This window comes from Phalacrocorax aristotelis, chromosome 6, assembly GCF_949628215.1.
Source record: "Phalacrocorax aristotelis chromosome 6, bGulAri2.1, whole genome shotgun sequence".
Lineage (NCBI taxonomy): Eukaryota > Metazoa > Chordata > Aves > Suliformes > Phalacrocoracidae > Phalacrocorax > Phalacrocorax aristotelis.
Genome location: NC_134281.1, coordinates 39163813 through 39185376, shown reverse-complemented (window position 1 = coordinate 39185376; position 21564 = coordinate 39163813).

Sequence of the window (21564 nt, the reverse complement as noted above, 5' to 3'; positions counted from 1 at the left end):
CCCACAAAATAGGCTGGCACTGACCAGAAAAACAAGTAAAAATAGCGTGGAACTGCAGACCTTTCACAGCGTCCTTTTCCAGACCCAGGCCACCTTCCTGGAGGCTAAGGCACTGCCACAGAGACTTCCAACAGCCATTCCCCACGGGCCCAAGGCTGATGAGGCTGAATGATGGGACACAAAGTGCTGTTGATTCCCAGGACTTGTAGCAGGAATTCACTGCCTCGCACATAGGCATGAACACATGCCTCCTCTCTTTGGCAGTATCCTGTACGCACACATATACGTGTGGTTTGAGAGCTCCCCATTGCTAATGTGTCCTTATAAATGCTTTTGCCAGAGCAAATAAAAATTGAATTACCAGGCTGTCGTTCAGTTGCTACAAATAATCCTTGTCACTTTGCCCAAATAAGAAATGTTTTTAGAACATTTATAAAGCTAATGACCAGATACGCCTTTGTCTTCTGCTTTCTGACGTTACTTGTCCTGTTTCACCCTTGCACTGACTTCTCCAACTGTCCGTGCCTGGCTTGCAGCTCTTACCTCAGTCCAGCTGTCATTCCACAGGTGGGGGCTTAACCAAAGTCCACACCAGCATCACTATGGGAAGGTATTTTCACTTTGGTCTGAAGAGCTGGCCAGGACTCAGGTCTTTAATCCTGGAGAGCTGAATGATTTGAAGTATATTCCTGACCTTCAGCCTCCACTCCGAACAGTCAACTCTGGCATGTTTAAATAAGGTTATTCCATGTACACGTTATGCCACAATTCAAAACAGGTCTTTTCAGCACTTTTACTGCCTTATCATCCCATTTCCCTACTGAAAAAAAAAATCAAACACAAAACAAAACAAAAAACCAACCCCAAACAACTTTCAATTTCCCTGTAACATTATCTTTGAAAAATGAGGGAATACTAAGTCTGGCTCCAGACCAGCAGAGCTCTCGCCCACACATTTAGCTCTTGTCATGGATGCTGGCCCATTGGACTCAGGACGGGATTCAACATGCATACAGCAGAGCAACAGCATTACTGAGAAACAGAGACAGAAAATTCATAGTGTTGAGTGCTCAAAATAAGGACACTCAAAACCTGGAGAAGAAATCAATCCTTCCAGGTCTCTCTTCCGCTATAATGATCATAGGTGTTGATGTAACAATTACAAAAAAAACACTCTTCAAAAAAACTTGTAATATATACGTCAGTAGTACCTTTTAACAAGATCAGCCTGAGGAGAGGCGATGTGTGCCATTCCACTTGTTACTTCACATCTTTATATATGTCTCTTGACAGGCCCTTCTACAGTTGAAAAGATTGTTTATGATGTTTTAGAGGAAGAGGAGCTTTGACTGGCAAAACCACAATCCCAAACATAACTGAAGGTTTGGTTTCTTTCTCTTATCCTTGAAAATAATCATTTACTCAAAACACATTTCCAGAGATTATTATATCCACATTACACATCTGTAAAAAGTCAAGGAGTTATGCTTGTCAAAAGAGAGGTAAGAGCCTCATATATTAAAATGTAACTGAAACTACCTTTTGCTATCTTATAAACATTTCCTGGATTAAACCTTGCCTGGTCCCTTGCTCTTTTGAAAGCAGTTGCACAGTTTAATATCATCTAGATGGGACTACAGTAACTCCTTGTTTGCAGTTTTGCCAGCATCACCGTTGCAAGAAGCTGCCTTTTGTGCTCAATGCTACAGCTCGAACCATCTAAGAGAGGTTCTGTCACAAGGCTTCGCCACCAGATCCTCCCCGCACCACAGCACAACTTTCCTCTCAGGCTTTCCAGACAGAAAGAGTCTCAAGAATAATATTACTGAAGTGAATTTTTAGCTACACACTAAGATCATTAATGTCTCATCTTGTAGTCTGATGAGAATCATTAAATACAAGTGAAGTCAGCTAAAGACTGAGTGCCTTGTTTCATTAGTACTTAACTATTGTTCACCATAAATCTCAAACAAGGTATTTTGGACAGTGTGCTTTACCCTTCTGTTTTGCAGATTTACTGCTTTCCTGCAGTTCCTTCTCCCAGAGCTTCTTTCCTGTGTTTGCTTTCTTTTACTTTTTTAACAGAAAAACTTACCTCAGCTGCCTAAAATGTAATTTTCAGCCACAATCTTTTTAATACTTTAAATGTGACTGTGGCATTGTTCTTTGAGTGACAATACAAATAAATAAATCAACACCTTTTTACAGTTGCTGTAAGGACTGATTTTTCCCCTTGGCTGAGTTTTCTACACATTCGTGTATTGACTTAATTCTCAGTGATCAAAGTACATATTGGCTTCTGGATACAGCACTGATATGTGTAAACTGAGACGTGCCTAACAAGCCAAAATATTGCTGGTCAAGATTTCCAAAACTGACTGATTTGTGTGGTCAGCTTGCAACTTTTTCAGCATGTCATTTCTTATTTGTTTGTTTGTTTGCTTGTTTTTTTAAATGGAGGCCCTCAAAATAAGAATTTCTTTCAAAAAATTTTAGCTGCACTCTTTGTGCAAGCAGTATTCCCACTAAATATGAAACATGAAACACAAGCGTTACCACCAGCCTTAACATAAAGCGAACGACAACCCCAGATATAGCAAGGCTGTAAGAACCAACAGGTCCTTCAGCATCCAGGCCACAACAAAAGAGTCTAGTAGACCTGCACATTCATTGCAAGCAACCTCAGTAGCGCTGTTGTGGCAATCATGCTGGCAAAAGGATGCAAAAGGAGGCAAGATTTGCAGGGAGGAATAAAGTATTTTAGTAAGTCAATGAAAAGTTGAGTAACAGTATATTTGGAAAAAATACACACAAGTCCTACCTGAGAATTGAAACAGAAGCTGTGAATGCTATTTGTTGTCACCATTTATGGGAAAAAGATGGAAGTTATAATGAAGACTTGAAGTCAGTCTCACTCTGCCATTAATATCTATAGCAAAGGATGCCTTGTTACTTTACTGCTGTTTAAGTGTTTTAATCACACTCAGCTGAAACATTCAATACCTAGTTAATATCCAAACACCAGGTATTTTAATGCCTGAAGTTTCACCAGTGAACTGAGAAACCAAGGCTTAATCTACCGGAAAGCCCGAGGCAAAAAAAAGAGTACTTCGCCGTCCTTATCCTCAGGGTCATAATGGGAACAGATCCTACACGTGTGGGCTTGTCTCTGTGGCCATGCTACAGCTACTGCTCAGCAGCCACACATCTACCACACTAAATGATATTATCCAAGCCTGAATTTATCAATACCAGCTTAACTTCATGCTGAGGATTTGTTGCTGGATTATACCCACCTAACTAATTAAGATTACGGTCTGGCCAGAGAGCCTGGATGAGCACGGTGAGGGGAAAATAACTCCTCAGAAATGTGGCCACACTTCTAATCTCTTGGCCAAGATCTCCAATTTCCTTTCATGCCTGGTAGAAAAAAACACAAGATACAATGTAATTCTGCTAGTGTAAATACATCTGTCACATTGTGTTAAGTAGCATCTTCTTCTTCAGACTTAGTTTATATTTCTTTGAAAATCCCCCAAAAGTGAGGTTCCTAGAAGCTACTGTCACTCTGTTGTAGCACAAAGAACAACCCAGCCCATGCCTGGCTGAGCACTCATTAATAAGCCTTTGATGAGTGAGAGTCAGCAACATCTGTGCTGCTCCTGCCCTGGGCACTGAGCTGCTGCGCTGGCTCCGGCGGGTCCTGCTGGCCAGGGCTCCGCAGCCGCTGCCAAACCATGCTCAGAATGGCACGTGGCTGCGGTGGAGGGAGACACGGCCAAGCGCTGGAGATGCCTGGCATATTTCTAATTACACAGTGAGCTTACATCTGGGTCAAATAGGCTGACATATGAATACAGAGGCTTTTCACTAGAATGACTACTCAGAGAGAGAAAGTGAGAGAGAATTGCTCCTTTGCCTCCTGCAGAAGAGGAGGGAGCCTCACAGCACAGGAATCACCCAGGACAGTGGGGAGCCGGACAAGAGCCCTGTGTTTTCTGTTCAAGGTGGATCTCTGCAGCCGGGGTGAGTTGCTGAGCAAGAAGATTACAGAGTCAGTGTCTCTTAATCCCAGTTAATAATTCAATTTTTATAGACAATTAGAGCTGTGTAACGCTGTGAACATGTAATTAGAGTCTTGGTCTGGAATAAAGTTCAGAATCAGGATACAAAATTGTTTCAAAATTAAGAACTGAGCCTAGGTTTTCTTCATCCCCAAAGACACTCTAGCAGAAAGCCTGGTTCACTTTTCTTGCTTCCTACTTCCCCTTTGCAAGGTGTCCAATGTTGCACTACTCCAGGACTGAACAGACATGAATCTCACAATCCCAAGCAATGTGAATATTCTGTGTCTATTCTCAATTTTTCCTTTTAAACCCTGGCTTTAATTTGCCAGCCTGGCATTTCACAGGATTGCTGTGTTCAAGTCTGCAGGCACCATGTTCACAATGCTTGTGTCCCAAGGACAGCAGGACCAGGCTGACTGTTCAAAAACCCACACTGGACATCCAGGAGAAAAGCTATGAATGAAGACTACAGGCAGAAGCAAGGACAACGTGAGCTCTTGCATCTGATTAAATCAAAATCCTTCCCCAGCAGCTTGTCACCTAGGCAAAACAAGGCACTGATCCAGCATTTGACCTTACTCCTTTTTAAACATCAGAGTAGTTACATGAACTGTGCACTTCAGTGTTTTGCTGGACTAGTCCTTCCCAGCCTGATCTCTCTGTGGCTCCAGGCACATAGTCAGGTAATACGCAGGTAAAACAGCTACCTCAGTCAGGGCTCAGGAACAGTGACAGAAAACAGCAGTCAGCTTGTATGTGCAGCATAGGGGAATCTAGATGGCCGTGCTGGTTTTGGCCAGCATAGAGTTAATTTTTTTCACAGCAGCTAGTATGGGGCTATGTTTTGGATTTGTGCTGAAAACAGTGTTGATAACACAGGGATGTTTTATTTACTGCTGAGCAGGGCTTACACAGAGTCAAGGCCTTTCCTGCCTCTCACCCCACCCCACCAGCGAGCGGGCTGGGGGTGCACAAGGAGCTGGGAGGGGACACAGCCAGGACAGCTGACCCCAACTGACCAAAGGGATATTTCATACCATAGGACATCATGCTCAGCCTATAAAGCTGGGGGAAGAAGGACGAAGGTGGGGCATGTGGAGAAATGGCGTTTGTCTTCCCAAGTAACTGTTACATGCGAAGGAGCCCTGCTTTCCTGGAGATGGCTGCACACCTGCCTGGCCATGGGCAGCAGTGACTGTATTCCTTGTTTTGCTTTGCTTGTGTGCACAGCTTTTGGTTTACCTATTGAACTGTCTTTACCTCAACCCATGAGTTTTCTCAATTTACTTTCTAATTCTCTCCCCCATCCCACCAGGGAGGAGTGAGTGAGTGGCTGTGTGGTGCTGAGCTGCTGGCTGGTGTTAAAGCACAGCAATGGCATAAAGTGAAAAGTTAATCCATTGTGCTAGATAAGATGCCAGGAGAAAAGTTCATCCTGGAACACGTGCTAGATGCGAAGCAGGGAACACTTGCAGGAGGGCTGGAATCTTTGAGATGACAAGCCTGCCACTCCTTCCAGCCTTAGAGATATATCTGCTGGGAATACAGCCAGGGATGCTGTTAATGGATTAGAGTTAAACATGTTAATAATGGACACCCTAGGGTACCACCCACTACCAGAAAAAAAAGAAAGAAAAAATAAAATTATAAAAACCGCTGTAACCACTATAATGGGCCAAAGTACACCAAAACTCAGCATCAAAGCAGTTCCCACATACATGCTGTCACTGCACTTCCTGTGCGTTTTGCAACAGAGCATTTAAAAGGTCAAATAAAAACACTTTGTTTGCAATGTAAAAGTCAATGGCTTGAAAACATGTTACACAGTAATCTGCCAGCACCAAGTGGTGCCTCTTTCGAGCTGCCTTGTCACTCTGATTGCAATGCAATTTACACAGCTGGGCAGGCCCACAGGTGGCCAAAGCATGGCAGGCAGGTGGCTGCCTGTTAGAGAGTGAAGGATTATGCAAAAGCGAGGACATTTCCCAGGGAATGAGATTTCATCTGCTATTAACACCAGTGACCACCTAAAGCGGGTGGCCATAAGTACAGATGGGGCATAAATACAGGTTTCACTGTAATGCAGGACACTCACAGTAACCATCTAGTCACGGCAAACAATGACTTGACAACCGCCTTCTGCATAAAGAGAGCCAGAAGCCCCTCTTTCACCTCAGAACTTTAAAAATCCCTCTGGCCAGTGAAATTGGAGCATCTTTAAAAAGGTCTTTGCTGGCACATGCTGAATACAACCTGCAGAGAGAGAAGTGCACAGTCAGGTTTTACTGCTGCTAAACCAGCACACCAGCAGTATCATGGGGGAACATCTGGATTAGAAGGCAATCCAGAGTCTTGACCGTTAGGGTCATTTGAATTTCTCTTCCTTATTTCTCTGTATGCCTACCAAGATAGCTGCTAGGCTACCTACCACAGCGTTTTACAGATACCAAGGAAATACTATCCCTGCTTAGTGCAGGCTTACAGCATGACTGTAATTAGGTAGCACAAGAATAGATTGAAGAAAGAAGCTGAACTAGCTGGCTAAGTTTATGTGCAAGCCATCAGTGGCAGATTGCCACTCTCTGGCCTCACGGTTGCTCTCTTATGTCCTATCACTCCTATCTGATATGGAGCATTTAAACACTACACTGAAATCAGACTAGATAAATATAGCTGCTTGCTTAGTCACCATCAACAAAGATTCCTCAGGTTGCTCAGATAGCAATATCAGACAATAGCTTAGCATAATTCACAAACTTATGACAAAGATTTAATATTATATGTGTACAAATGAGTCTAGTAAAATAAAATAAAGGCTAACAAGCCACCTGCTTCATGACACAAACTTCCATAAATGTCATGAAATTTTATGGTCTCATAAAATAGTGCAATGGAAAAAAAATTCCATTATTTCACTGCAAGGGGCAAAAGCTTTCATGGTACTTGCCAGGACTTGCTCAGAGAAACACAAAACTAAGCACAAAAAAAAACTACATATCAAGAAGAAGGAGAAGGCAGTAAAATCCCGAGAAAGCAGGCTGATAATTGAGGCTTACCAGCATGTCTTTTCATGATGGTGCTCTCACATCACAGTTTTTGATTGCAAGATTTCTGGGACACAAACTGTGTCATCCTCCCTCCTAATAATGATTTGCATTTTTTGCCACCAAATTTATCCTAGCCTGAGTAAGAGTCATGTATCACACCCGTGAGGAGGAAGAAAACAACAGCAATGCATTTCTTTTGCAGATAGAGAAACCGAAGCCAAGCTGGGGCACAGTGAGGAGGGAAATCCACTCAGTGGTCCACTTCATCTCAGTAATAATTTCGACACAAATATTGACACAACCACAGTCCAGATTACTTGCCTTCTTTTCTATTCAGCAGCCGGTGCATTGCTGTGCACATGGTCAGTTCCTGAAAAAAACAACTTGGGAATAGCACTGCAAGATACAATAGAATTAGTGCTTTGTCCCCATGTTCTCCATTGTTGGGAAATTTTCTGTTGAAACTTTTCTGCTCACTATGTCATTTATATGAACTATGGGAAATATGCGAAGTTTGAAAAAATTAAGCTGCAGAAAAATAAGAATTAAACAAAACAATTCAGTAATGCCAAAGTACCCTGTTCTGAATATATACATTCAAGAGAGCACATTAATCTTTCAGTTGTATTTTTTAACTTTATTTCACATCTGTCTCAACTACTTCATTCTCATTCTTTAAGAGAAAAAAAAAAAAAAAAGGTTTGCATCTCAGAATTCCTGGCAGAGCAGAAAATAGAGATGAAAGTAGGTTTTTTTTCCTGAAGGAGTGTTAGTCCCCTTGCTGCGCTCCAGCAGTGCCAGCTGCCCTGGCACCTTTGCTGGTCCCCAGCCAGCACAGCTGCACCAGCCCGTGTCGCTGCTGGCACCACAAAGCTCTCTTTGGCTTGTTGGTGGTCTGCTGAAGCTGAGACATTTCAGACAGATATTTCCAGTAACATTCTTCAATGAACTTCCCTTTCATGAACACCACAAATGCAAAAATAAGACTCACGCTCAGTTAGGACTGGCTCCATTTTATAAACCTCTCTGCATGGCAGAAGCCATCCTGCAGGCAGGTCACTCAGGTGTCTGCGATGGGTAATTGCTGCCCAGCAATTGTGGAAGCTTGTGGAAGCTCCTAAGTCATCTGCAAACACTAAGGACAGTCCCAGACAGGACTGATTAACAGGGGTGATGCAGGCAAAAATGATAGGAGATGCAGATTAAATGTAACAGCCACGGAGTTTTGCCATTTACCCTGTTAATGTAAGTAGTATGTATTATATGCGTAAGTTATTGGTATTTAAAAAAGAGTGTATACATACCAGATATCTGGAAGGCTGTGTGTAATATATCATTTGAAGCACACTTGCTAACATGAGGTTTTACTGCATTTTGTTTGCCATTGTAAACATCCTGACTAGAGGTGCTTCAAAAAAACAAACAGAAAAACCCTAGCTTGTTAGTCTTCACTTTTTACTTAAATTCCTGTTCAGGGATCTGCTGTCATTGATCCCCTGAGGTTCATCAGAAGGAGTTCCCCAAGTAAATTACTGAAGGAGGGCCAAGGGAACATTCTGCCCTACCCGTTAGCTAAGTGGGTAGCAACACAGGATTCAAAATCGTTTTGTGTACTTCAGATGCAGCAAATATCTGGCAACTTTCCATGCAGCCAAGCAGGGAAACAGACAAGAGCAAATTCACTGTATACAAATAACTGTGATGTGGTTTGGATTTTACGTAATATTTAAATCCCAGCTCCCAGGATTCAGCGTCCCGTATCAGCAATAATGACTAAAACTATTGAAAGTCATTAAAGAACTTACTAATCAGTCTCTTAATTGAGGCTATCTGCTTCCCATTACACAGAGACAAATTAAGCAGGTTAAAAGAGTTCCCAGCAAACATCTGCTGAAGCAAGTCAAAATTAATGATAAATAAAATTGAGTTTCCTTTGTGGTCGGTTTTTCTCCCATCTGCACCTATAAACATGCTATCATTACTTGACAATCCAAAACAACTTGGAAGTACATTTCCATCCTCTCACAACATCTTCCCAACAGCCTTTTAATCAAAGGTGAACATAAACTGAAACACTCAAGAGAGTGTTCAACATGAACCTCACTTGAACATGTCCACTTGTCCACCTGCAGACAGCGAAACACCTCCTATGCGTGGCAGCGCAGCGTGCCCAGCTGCGCCGGCACTGGCCGTCAGCCTGCTCCTGCCTGGGCACAGTCTGCAGGGCGGCACACCGGTGTCCGTCCTCCCAGGTCAGAGCTGGAGAGAGACATCAGAACGTGAAGCCTTAAAAACTCAGGGTGTAGGGAACTGCATCTAAGCGTGACCATTGCTATGCTCCTTGTCTCTAGGTGATCCTTCCTTCTCCACCCCAGTGGTGCAAATGACTTGTGACATGCTGCAGATGGCCCAGCAGTCACCCATGCTGCTCGCTGCTCAGGCAGTATCTAGCAACACAGGTGCTGGATTTTGCACTTGCCAGCTAGCTGGTAGCAGCCAATAATTTTTTTTTTTAAGGGAAGTAGTAAAATCCCAATACTAGACCCACTGAGAAAGTGCTAGTAACCATCCACATTGCCTGCTCAAATGCTAATTGGTACATTGGAGAAATAGATGTAGTACACCATCTGGGCAGATCTCCAGAGTCATTTTCGAGAAAGGTATGTGCAGCACCGCATGTACCGGGCAAGGCTCTTCCTCTGCCTCAGCACTACCAGAACCATTCAATATAGCACACAGCATGCTCTGCTTATTGGCTGGTGCCCAAGTAGATAACCATGATCTTCCTTCCCCCAGAGGCAGCTATCTCCAAATGTCAGTAAATTAGAGAGTCTCCTTGACACTGATAGACAAGTTGTCATGAAGCTATTTTTCTCTTTAACAGAGCGGCAGAGAGCTCTGCCTGCATATCTGGCTCATGATAAATGGCCTGAGGTATTCATTTGCCCGCTCGCTTATTACATTGTCCACTAATATCTTTGCTCCAAGTACTCACATTGCTATTGCTGTATGGTGCCTGGTTACCACACTCCCCATGGGCAGCAGCTATTTTGACAGTAAGAAATTTAGAAGAGTACCAACACCTTCTACCACAGCTTCTCAGTCTAGCAGATAGTGACACAAATTACGTTCCCCAGCCCAGGAGGAACTTCTCCAGACCTCATCGAGCACCAGGCACCCGACAGCAACAATCACTCCCCTGCCACTGCAGCGCTGCCCCGTTTCCCTGCTCTGAATGCGGTGAGCAGAGCTGGCCTGAGCAGGTGGCCGAGGCTGAGCAGCACTAGCAGATAAATGATTCTCTTGGGAACTTACTGCTGTAATCTGTCGTGGCAATATTTAAAGGCCTGACTTCTGAGCGGTTCGGGTATAAATACATGCTCATAACCACTCATACAGACTTTCAAACCACCTAGATGCCCAGCTTAAATTGAAGCTGATGAAAATATTGATATTAATAAGAATTAAGCATATTTCCAGAAACAGTTAGCTTTGAGAAAATCCAAGTGGGCACCTAGCTGCAGCTTTAGAAGCCTATCACCTTTTAAATAATGTCTCTCAGTGACAAGAAATGCCTGCCTTTGTTTAACACACCCATACAAAAGCTTAGATAAAATTCCACAGAAGATGGCCAGGGAAAAGCTGCCTTCAAAACTGAGTTGCGTTAGTGAATACAAGCATATGAACTTGGAAGGTCACTGGCATCTCTTGGCTGCCAGCCTGCAGTCTGGTTTTGGAGCAGTGGATGCAAGTAGCCCACGCACTGTGCACAGGGTGGCCTGCAAATGTCGGCCAGAGCTCCGCTCTGCCGAATGAGATGTATTTATTGTACACACAGACCAATGAACTGGGAATCTTATGGTTGGTTATTGCTGAAACAAGGTCATTTGAATCTCCCATCTATTACAGAATTCTGGCATTTACATTTTAATAACAGTTTTACCTCCCTTTCATGTTTTACATGTGCAGATGGATTTGACACATGCATACCAACTGCTTTTTTGAGAATGTAGGTTTTTGGGGTTTTTTTTATTTTTCAAACAAGAAAGCTGTTCTATGAAATCTAATGCATGAGTTGTCTGTCCTCCAACTTCATCAGTGCCAAGTTTCCAAGCAAGAGCCATCAGGAAGCTTTCAACCTTATATATTCAAGACAGAGCTTTTACATATGAAATGAAACAAAAATCCTACCGATGCCCCAGAACCAGCAGGGAGAGGTGGGTTTGCAGGCATGGCTGACAGCCCTGACATCAGTAGAACCTGGCTGATTAGCACGGATGTGAGAAAGCCTGAAGTCTGAACTGCAGCTGTGCAGCAGGACTGAGGCGAGGACAGCAGTCCTAGCGAGAGCACTCTGAGCTTCCTTTAATTGTATACCCTTGAGTAACTCAGAAGCAGAGACACTAGTTATACTGGCTAGGCACAGACCCAACCCAGTGGTCCTTCTCAAACAACAGATCTCATCAGAGACCTCCCAACAAGTGCTTCTAGCACTTCGGCGTCTGAACCCAGAAACTACTGTTTTCAGTTATTGTCTTACCTCAACAAATACAGCAATTCACAGAGGACAAGAGGATTTGCAAAACCAACCTCGGCTCTTACAAAATGAACTTAGCAGTCCACATTAGAAAAATCCTCTGCAACCTTGCATAAACGTGCCTTCAGGCTGGCACTCAAATTGCACTGAGCTGATCTCATGCTTTTTGATCCTGGGAGAACAGAGAGAGGAAAGTGCATGGGAAATATGGGGGGTTTTGTAGTTATATCAGTGCTCTGAAGAGCTTACTCAGAATCCATTATTAATGTTCAGATGACGGTTTGGACAGCTAACAGCATTGAGCCAAGGATGCAGACGTGGCTTTCTGCAGAGAAAAGTACACCAAACCCTGGAGGTCTGAGCACCCAAAGTCTCAGACTGAAAATATGGAAGGAACGGTGTTTTGGAGGCATTGCATGACCCCACTTCACAAACAGGAGTCAAGAAAATAAAGAGGAAAATACATGTTTCTTTTCTTTTGATCTACTGCTAGTAGACTACTAGACTGAATTCATGCTGCTGGTTATGTCATATCATCTTTATCTCATTCCTACACCTTTTATGTGCAAGCAGGCCTATTAGCTCACCTCAAACATATCTCAGAGACATCCCAGCTTTTTCTGCACAGCTGAGACACAATATTTCCGAAGTAAGAAGCTGCTAGGGTGTATAAAACAGGTCAAAATAGTAAGACAAAAATACTTAAGTGGCAGAAATTCCCTGGTTAGAGTCGCTGCTGGGTCTTATTATAGCCTCCATGTCTTGAGAGTTCTGTATTATCGTATTTTGTAGAATATTGAATTAAAGGTGTCATCAGGAGAAACAGTGAGGAAAATGAGGATAACATCAGAAAAAAAGAAAAGCAGGTAAGTTATCAGAAAACTTAGCAAGTTTCAGATTTAAAACATTTGGCTTAATTTCTCCTGCTCTCCAGACTCACAGGTCCGAAACAGAGTCTCTGGTAATCAGCCAGTGAATGTACACCTTTGGACAACTGTACACAGCTGGCAATTCTCATAATAGTACACTTCTAAATCAATATTTTAAAAGTTTTCTACTCTTAATTGTCCATATCATCACCCACTATAACAAGGGCACTTTGCAAATATTTTTCAGAAGGAACCTGCTTCATAGACCTCTGGCTGGAGATGGTCTATACTGAACACTGACATCTTTGGATGTGACAAACACTGCTGTACTAGCAAGGCCTATGCAAAAAACTTAGTTTTCCTTCTGAATCTGCTCCATCTAGCACCACATGCAGCTATGAGCACTTGATCCATCCGAGTATCTGACATGAGCTCACAAAGAGCAGGAAAAGATTTGCACAAATATTTGATTGTTAGGTTCTCCAGAAAAAGATGAAAAAATATTTGAAAAAAACTTAGCTCCAAATTTATCCAAGACATATTTTTTCAGTCTTCACAGTGAAAATGCATGAGATGGAAAAAGTCTGATTCAGCTCCAGCGCAACACAGAAGTCATCCCGCCTACCACAGAACAGTGAAAGGGGTTTTTGACTCCTTGCGGCCATCTCATTGGAATGAAATGGTCAGCCATGATGTATCTGTAACCACTACTTTTGATGGTTAAAAAAAGCTAATTAGAACTTCTGAAACAATGAGACATCCAATTTTTCAAATATGATTCATCCTGTGTCTGAACTAGTCTCCTGAGGGTCATTTTCATAGTAAATTAATCTTTCTAATGTCAGACTTAAATTATCAGCAGTGACACCATGACCACAGTGTCAGCAGCAACGATGACCTTGCTACAGATAGGCGTGGTAGTGATACTGATGATATTGAGTCTGACAATACAAAAAATTAGCTTAAAATTAAAATAACTCTGACGACATCAAACACAACAGAGGCTCATTCAGACCCTGACCATGTCTGCCTCTAGCCACAAGCTCTGTTGCTTCATTTTTCCCATCTGAAAATGACGGGGCTAGCACCACTAACCTTCTCTGTACAGTGCTTGAGAGATGCTGTTGAAAAGTGCTAGACACCTAGACAAAAGCCACCTATTCTTGCTGCTCCTAGCCAATGGAGAGGCAAGAGCTGCAGCACCTATTGCTAGGACCTTTCAGGGAGGGAGGCGATGTATGGGTAGCTAACTAGCTGATACATCCCTGTTGGACATGCATTTATCACATTGCCTTCTAGTCACTCCGCCATGGAGGAGACAGGCCTTAACACTGCTATAATTAAACAAGATTATCTTTTAGTTTGACTTTAAGCACTGAGTATCACAGTAGAAGTTCCTGAGCTATGTTCAGCTGTGAAATTCTAAGAACTCACAATGTGCACTGGGAGTAAGCTAAATAAAATATATCAAGTAACTGTTCTAACTATTCAACAGCCTTTGCCTTGGAGGCCACAGTTCTCTTTTATGGAGTTTTAAGCCATTCACTGAATACATCCTGGAAGTAATATTGTCTGATGCCTGTTTGCAAACAAGTCAGATAATATTTCATATTTTTCTTGGCAAGATGAACTTCAGAATTGGGTTCTAGCAAATATACTCTGGGATCTAAACCCTCATTTTATAAGCCATCAAAATTCTACATTTGACCAAATTTTTCTTTTTTGGCAGGCACTCTTGCCAGGAAATTCATTAGCCAGGATTTGCAAAAAGTGAAGGAAAAAATCAATATTAGCATAGGCAGAGCAAATTCATTTGCTGATTAATGCAGGTATTGCTTGTATTTTCTTTTACAGTGTCAGTTATCATTGGCAATATACAGGATGCAGCAACTGTTTAACCACATAACCTTTAGCATCACTTACAAACCAGGCTTAAATCATGGCCAGGCTGCAAGGTTCATTAAGCCTGGAGAGGCATTTTGCTGAAGTATCCAATAGTAACACTCATTAAAAAAATATGACAGTTAGAAATAAGACATGTGAGTTTTTTCCTTACGCATTTCCCATTTGACTGGCAAGCTGGATCTCCCCTTCTGCCCCAGTACCTACCGCTCCCCACAGATGCCAGCACAGGCTCCCTTTGGCTCTCATGCATGTGCCTCGGCCAGAGAGGTGGGGCCTCCCCAGGGCAGCTCAGCATGCCCCTGAGCTCCTGTTTCACCTGCTCAGAGTCACCCGTGCTCCACCACGAGCACAGTCTGCAGCCCCACTTTCAGCACCGTGTCCTAGGGAGGGGCAATACTCCTCTCAGTCTGTAAGCACAGCGTTATAAACCCAGCAAGTCAGTGAGTAGACAAGGGTGTTGCGGGGTTGGAGGGCACATGGTCCGAGCAGTTCCCGTGCTGAGTGTTCGTCTAACAGGTACCCGCTGGTGAGGTCAGGAATAGCGCATCAGAGACTCCCTCCTCCAGCAGCCAACTGGTCTGAAAAGGCAATGCCACAAAGAGAGGGGAACATAAGCACCACAGTCACACATGCAGAAATATTTCTGATACCATACTAAGCAGTGGAAACTTCAGAAACTTCTTCCTGGCAACAAATGTCCTGCGGACAAAACATGAGCAAACTCAGCATCTCCCTTCACTGATGTGCTCATGTTCAAGAATTCACTTGGCAAAAGCTAAACTAAATTAACAAAAGTTATGAATCTAGAGCAGATTCCTTAAATGTCCTGGTTTCAGCTGGGATAGAGTTAAATTTCTTCATGGTACTTAGTATGGGGCTGTGTTTTGGATTTTTGCTGGAAACAGCGGTGATAACGTGGAGATGTTTTAGTTCTTACTAAGTAGCATTTACACCGGTCAAGGACTTGTTCAGCTCCCCGTGCTCTGCCGGGTGCACAAGAGACTGGGAGGGGGCACAGCCAGGACAGCTGACCCCAACTGACCAAAGGGATATTCCATACCATAGGATGTGATGCTCAGTATATAAAGCTGGGGGAAGGAGGAAGGGGGGGATGTTTGGAGTGATGGCGTTTGTCTTCCCAAGTAAACATTACGCGTGATGGAGCCCTGCTTTTCTGGACACGGCTGCACACCTGCCTGCCCATGGGAAGTGGTGAATGAATTCCGTGCTTTGCTTTGCTTCCGTGGGCAGCTTTTGCTTTACCTATTGAACTGTCTTTATCTCAAACCATGAGTTGCCTCACTTTTACTCTTCCGATTCACTCCCCTGTCCCACCAGGGGGGCGTGAGTGAGCAGCTGCGTGGTGCTTGTTGCTGGCTGGGGCTAAACCATGACACTCTGTGTGGACACTTTTATTCAGAAATAAAATTCCCTTGATTTCCATGGCTGTGGACAACGGGCTTCTCTTGGATTCAGTTTTCAAGCAAACCCCACAGCTCCCTGAAACAGGGACTGAAAAACAGCTGACTGAGTTGAAGAAAAAACACATTAGTTATACCTAGGCAAGTTTACGCAATAAGTAATATACCTTAACTGTTAATTTGGACACTTTCCCTCAGTACCCCACCCAGAGAGATGATTAATACCAAAAGGCTGTCTGGCTTTTGGTAGGAAACTGATAAACCTATAGATAAGCATTTTGTAAGCTTCAGGAAAGCTCAGCAATTTACATTTTGTTATTTTAAAAAACCCTCCCAGACACACAATTTAACACTGCATTCATAAATCTTACACGCAATTAAGAGGCATATTCAAATCCTGTAGATTAAAAGTGAGTCTACAAAGTACAGCGCTAAGTCATGCTGCCTCGGTAGCACTGAGCACCATTTTGGTAGGAAAAAAACATATGCCATCTACGCTGCTTTAATTGTCCCAGTTGTACTAACAATTTAAGAAACATTTTAAGTGCTTGAAGCTGAGTGACTCACACACGCACAGGCAGTGGGTGATCGCACAGAGGCCAGGCGAGGGGCCATCCCCGCCCCAGAGGGCTGGTGCTGGTGGGGCACTGGCCCCGGGAGCTGATGAAATCACAGTGTTATGCAGACCCCGAGAGAGAAAAGTGAACAATCTGCCAGGAAGATGCCAGTTGTTACAGCAAAGCTGTTTCGGTAGGCAGCGACTGGAGCTGTGCTGCATGCCCAGCGGTGTTACCAGTGCTGCCTTCTCCTTCCCCTTGGCCACCCCAGCTGCCCAGAGGGCTCCACCTGCAGCACTGCCATGGGCTTAGGGACGAGCCAAGGGTGCCAGGCAGGGCCCTGCCAGGTCCCAGGCAGCTCCAAGCTGCTGAGGGGAGGGATGAAGGGAGGGCACCGGTTTCCCCACAGCCCCCAGGTGTTGCTGGAGCCCTGAGCCAGGGGTGGCCGTCGCCACTGGAGGCCGGCAGCTGCAGGGGCCAAGCCCCCAGAGCCACTGGAGCTGCCCAGCCTTGCAGAGCCACCACTCCAGCCAGAGCCACACAGGGTACACAGGCCTTGCAGTAGCAGCTTCCTGATCGAGCGGTGGGTCACCCAAAGCAACACGAAACGAAACAGCATAGCCAGCCCTCCTTCCAACTGGAGACATCCAAACAGTTTTGCCAGCCTTCCTCCATGTGTGACTGAACACCCAATGTAACGTTGGAAGCATTCACCACTCCTGAGACAGACACACACCCAACGGAGCCCAGGAGCCACCCCTGCCATTCAGTAATCACCATCATCTGATAATTACAAAACAAACTCTGCAACAAAATAAATGAGGTTGGTAATTTGTTATTGTTTCACTGCTTCGTTAAGTGTGCTGAAGATTGTAAATTGGGCGCTGCATTAAAAATGACAGAAACACATTGGATCCTGCACTAAGAGAGTGATTTTACTAAGTTGTTTGTGCATTTCAGCATCTGCAGACAGTAATGGGAAGGATGGAAAACAGCAATGCAGAGATGACAGGAGGTAGCTGCACTGCTAGATAATACATAGAAACATAAATCAGACGGGGAAATGATTACGCAGTCACAATGCGTTTTGGAGCAGGGTCCTGATGGTGGAGGCATGTCAGGAGGAAGAGGCAGAGCAGCGCCAGGTCCCCAGGCAGCCAGCAGCGGGCAGCCTGCAGAGGCTGCATCCCGGTGGGGATCCTGGGGGAGCAACTCTTGAGCCATCCTTGAAACGACGAGTCACCTCTCTGAAGGTACTGTGGTACCATGGACTTGAGGGGCACAAGGAGCACATGAATGGGCAGATATAGTTAGAGAGCCATCATCTGTGCAGGTTCACTGGGGCCAGGGAGCAGATCACCCAGCGCCTGCAAAGTGGCAGCAGAAGCACAGAGGAAGCGAATGTAGGAAAAATATCTTGGCACACTGGGAGGATGCTGGGCCTGAAAAGAGCGACGCAAGCCGTCACAATCAAGTGAGCCTGGAAAGTAATAACAGAGGAGCTGTCTGTCTGAAACAAAAAGATTCGTGGCTCCAGACACTTTTTGTTTATTAAGGTTTGTTCTTCCTAAAGGGCTTTACTTCAGGGTGATCTTGCATTATAAGGCAGGATTACCCTCACTTCCTCAATTCTGCCAAGTACAAAGCACTGTTTATGAATTATTGAACTCTTCATTTGCTGTGTGCACTCTGGGTAATGGCAAGCCTGTGTGTTAAGAGGACAACCCGCCGATTATTCAATTTTCATGTGCTTTATTAACATGGCACGTCAAGTATACACACATCAACAGCACACAAAAAAAAACCAAAACTGTTTGCTTTAGACTCAAATATTATGCAAAGCAAATAAATTATTACCAAAAGGGTTCCCCCCCATTTGTTAGCAGGATCAATTATTGTGCCACTTAACCTGACTATTTTAATGTTCATCTCCTTCTTGCTCCACATGAAAGCTTTATTACCAGCACTACAGTAATTCAAAAATAAGCTAAAGCCTTAGACTGCTGAAGAGTTTCGGTTTTAGAGCTTAAGTAGAGATGCACAGCAAGAATTACTGAATTGGAAGAACATTGGCCTGTATTGTGCCTGCTGTTGAATACACCTCCAATACTGTTGCAGGGAACAAATTAAACAGCCCCAGGTTTAATTAAAGGTGAAATTATGGGTATAGCTCTTCTGATGCCAGCATGAAACAGAGAAGCTCAGCAGTTATACGTGTCCCTTAGAACTGGGCAGGCAACTTGATAAAATGCTCTATTTTTTGTTTGTATTTGCCTCTATCAGTCACACACATCTGAATGGGTAGCAGAAAATATGGCCAAATCTAATTTCTTCCCAGATATCAAACAGAATTTTTCACGCACTCGCGTTATTTCCTCAGCAAGAAGCTAGACTGCATTGAAGGCACCTACTGCAGCTACACTGCAGCAATAATGTGTGGCTTATAAAAAACACCAATTAACAGGCTTCACTGAGACCACTCCGCTAGCTGCTTCTAGGTGTCCATACAGACTGAACAATCAGGGGCTATGTTTTATTATCAGATATAGTTTGATAATTAAACAAATCGGAGATCAGCAGCTCTTTGAAAACACTGGTTTGGAATGGCCACTACAGCTTGGTTCCACATGCAAGAACTTCATGCAAGAACTTCATGAAATTCATTAAAGTAGCATCAAAATTTCAATATGACTTCATGACTTTCTTGCTGTTCTTTGATTCTCTTATAGACCTGATTCTTCTATACATTTAAACAGGTGTTTAACAAAGTGCATTCAAGGCAAATAATCAGGACGATAGTGAAGGACACAACTAATTTTTGACATGTAGAAACACTGTCGACATACATGGGATTGCTCGTGTATGTAATGTTAATTGTGCATGTAGGAACCCTGCTGGATCTGAGTCAATACACTGAATCCCAGCTCTACGAATTAGGTCTGTGCCTAAGAATGCTTCTCAAATAGGCTGTGCTTTAGGAACTGCCTAAGTCTAATGAGGTACTGCAGGCTTTGCTGAAATAAGGCCTACATAAAATGGATGAAAACTTTTTTTAAATTTTGAAAGGGAAATGTATTAAACAAGATATATAAAGATGTCACAAGGTGTTAGTAAAACTATTCATATAAAATAAAATTATTCAGTATACTTATTCGATCACACTTTGTCAGTTATCTGTCTCTACATATGTAGAAGAGAAAGATCTACTTCTATTTGTTAGATGCTTAGCTTTTTGAAAGAGTAACATAATAAGTGAATTGATAAGTAATGAAAGCATTAACTGTCATATAAAGATTATGACTCTAGTGCTTGGTAGTGCAATTAAATTTAATGTTTGTTTCTCTGTCTCTGTGAATAATGATAAGATTTCCCTTGTGAGTATCTAAGCAGCTGACTGATAACATTAGGACAACTGCTCTGGGTAGCCAATGCAATTCATTACTAACCATGTCATTAAAACTAAGTTTTGCAATTACCTTAAGTAACCTGAAGTGCTAAGCAAGGAGGTAAAATTTAGGTGTGATTACTACACAATAAACATGCATAAAACTATTCCCAAACCAGATCACCCCTAAAAAAAAGAAAAATAAGAATTCGGTTGAATAAAGCTGAGATGTAAAGATGCATTCATTTTCTTGTTTTGTTTTCTGTGATGGCCCTGTAATACAGGTATGATTACATTCAGAGACAGGAATTTATAGTTCTCATTTCTGGATAAAACAGCCAGGAAGGCATTCATAACAACTGAAGATGAATCAAAATCAGAAATGCTTTCTGAAAAAAGGGTAATTGAGAAACAGAAAACTTGACACTTAAAGCAAACGGTTCTTGAGGGAGAGACATTATTTCTGAAATATGTTGACTGTTATCTAATTAAATAGAGGAAAACATTCTGGTGGCTGGACTCCCAGAACCCTAACATCACAGTTGTTCTTCAGGAGTGCTTATTAGCAACAACAGTGGTATTGTTTTAGAGTAATGTGCGTGGTCTTACAGAAGAGCTCAATATTATTCAATAAAATTCACCCTTTTGGAGATGGTAAGCATCTCAGAGGAGAGCAGGATTTGAAGACTTCAGCACTGCGTAACTGGCCAAATCATTTAATGTGGATCATTTATCTTGCTCACACTGGAATTTTTTGTGGAATACATTACTCACTGTTTTCTCCTATTACTTGACCAACCTCAGTGATGTCTCAGATGTCTAGATGAAAATATCAGTCTTCAGTAATGACAGTAATGATCACCCTATCCTCTGCTCATACAAACTAAGTTTTGCCATCTCACACAATAATACCGTGACAACCCTGGCTGCAGCTGGTGCTAACGAGAAATTAGTGATGCCCTAACAATAGAAAGAAGCTGAAGAGACTTAAGTCAGGTCAGCTATAATTGCACTGGGCTAATCACCAGGATCCTCCTCCCTGCAAAGTTAGGGTTTCTGTCATGCTTCCTGCATGCCTGTTTCTCTGCCCAATGCCAGCAGGGCTGCTGCTGTATCCAGAAGACACCAAGTCCCAGTGTGCTGGGTGCCTCTGGAAGCCAGACAGCCATAAGGCTGTCCCAGTCTGGTCTTCTGAGTCCAAGTTTCTCATTTTCCTTTCCATTCATTTTCACCATTGTGTGCATCCCTATTTATCCAGGCCTTACAGCAGCAAACCACCCTGTTGTTCAAAACAGAGTTCAGTGCTGCAATGCCTATCAAATTGAACACTTCCTCAATCACCCGAATTCTTGGTGATCCAAACTTATTTAATGTCCCTGGGAGATTCAATTAGTCAAGGTGGTACAATAAATGATATACAGGATGTGACTGATGTTAAATTGACTACAAGGTAATTAGATGCTAATATCACCTTTGTGTCAGGATGACATGAATGTCACTATCTAACACATCTGTGTAATTTCTGAGTGACTACAGTGTCACCTTGAAGTGCCTTGTTTAAGGCAGTCTGATGGTGGTAGTGATAACGTGATTGCAATATTGGCCCATGTAGGGTGTGCCGCTTGGGTCTAGGCAGACACTGATCACTGCTGTGGCATAACACCATTTCACCTACAGTCATCAAAAAGCATACAACCAAAGCAAAACTAGTAACAAAAATGAACTTAAATAACTTTCTTCACTCTCAGCTTAGGTGCCACCTGAACTCCTCCCTCA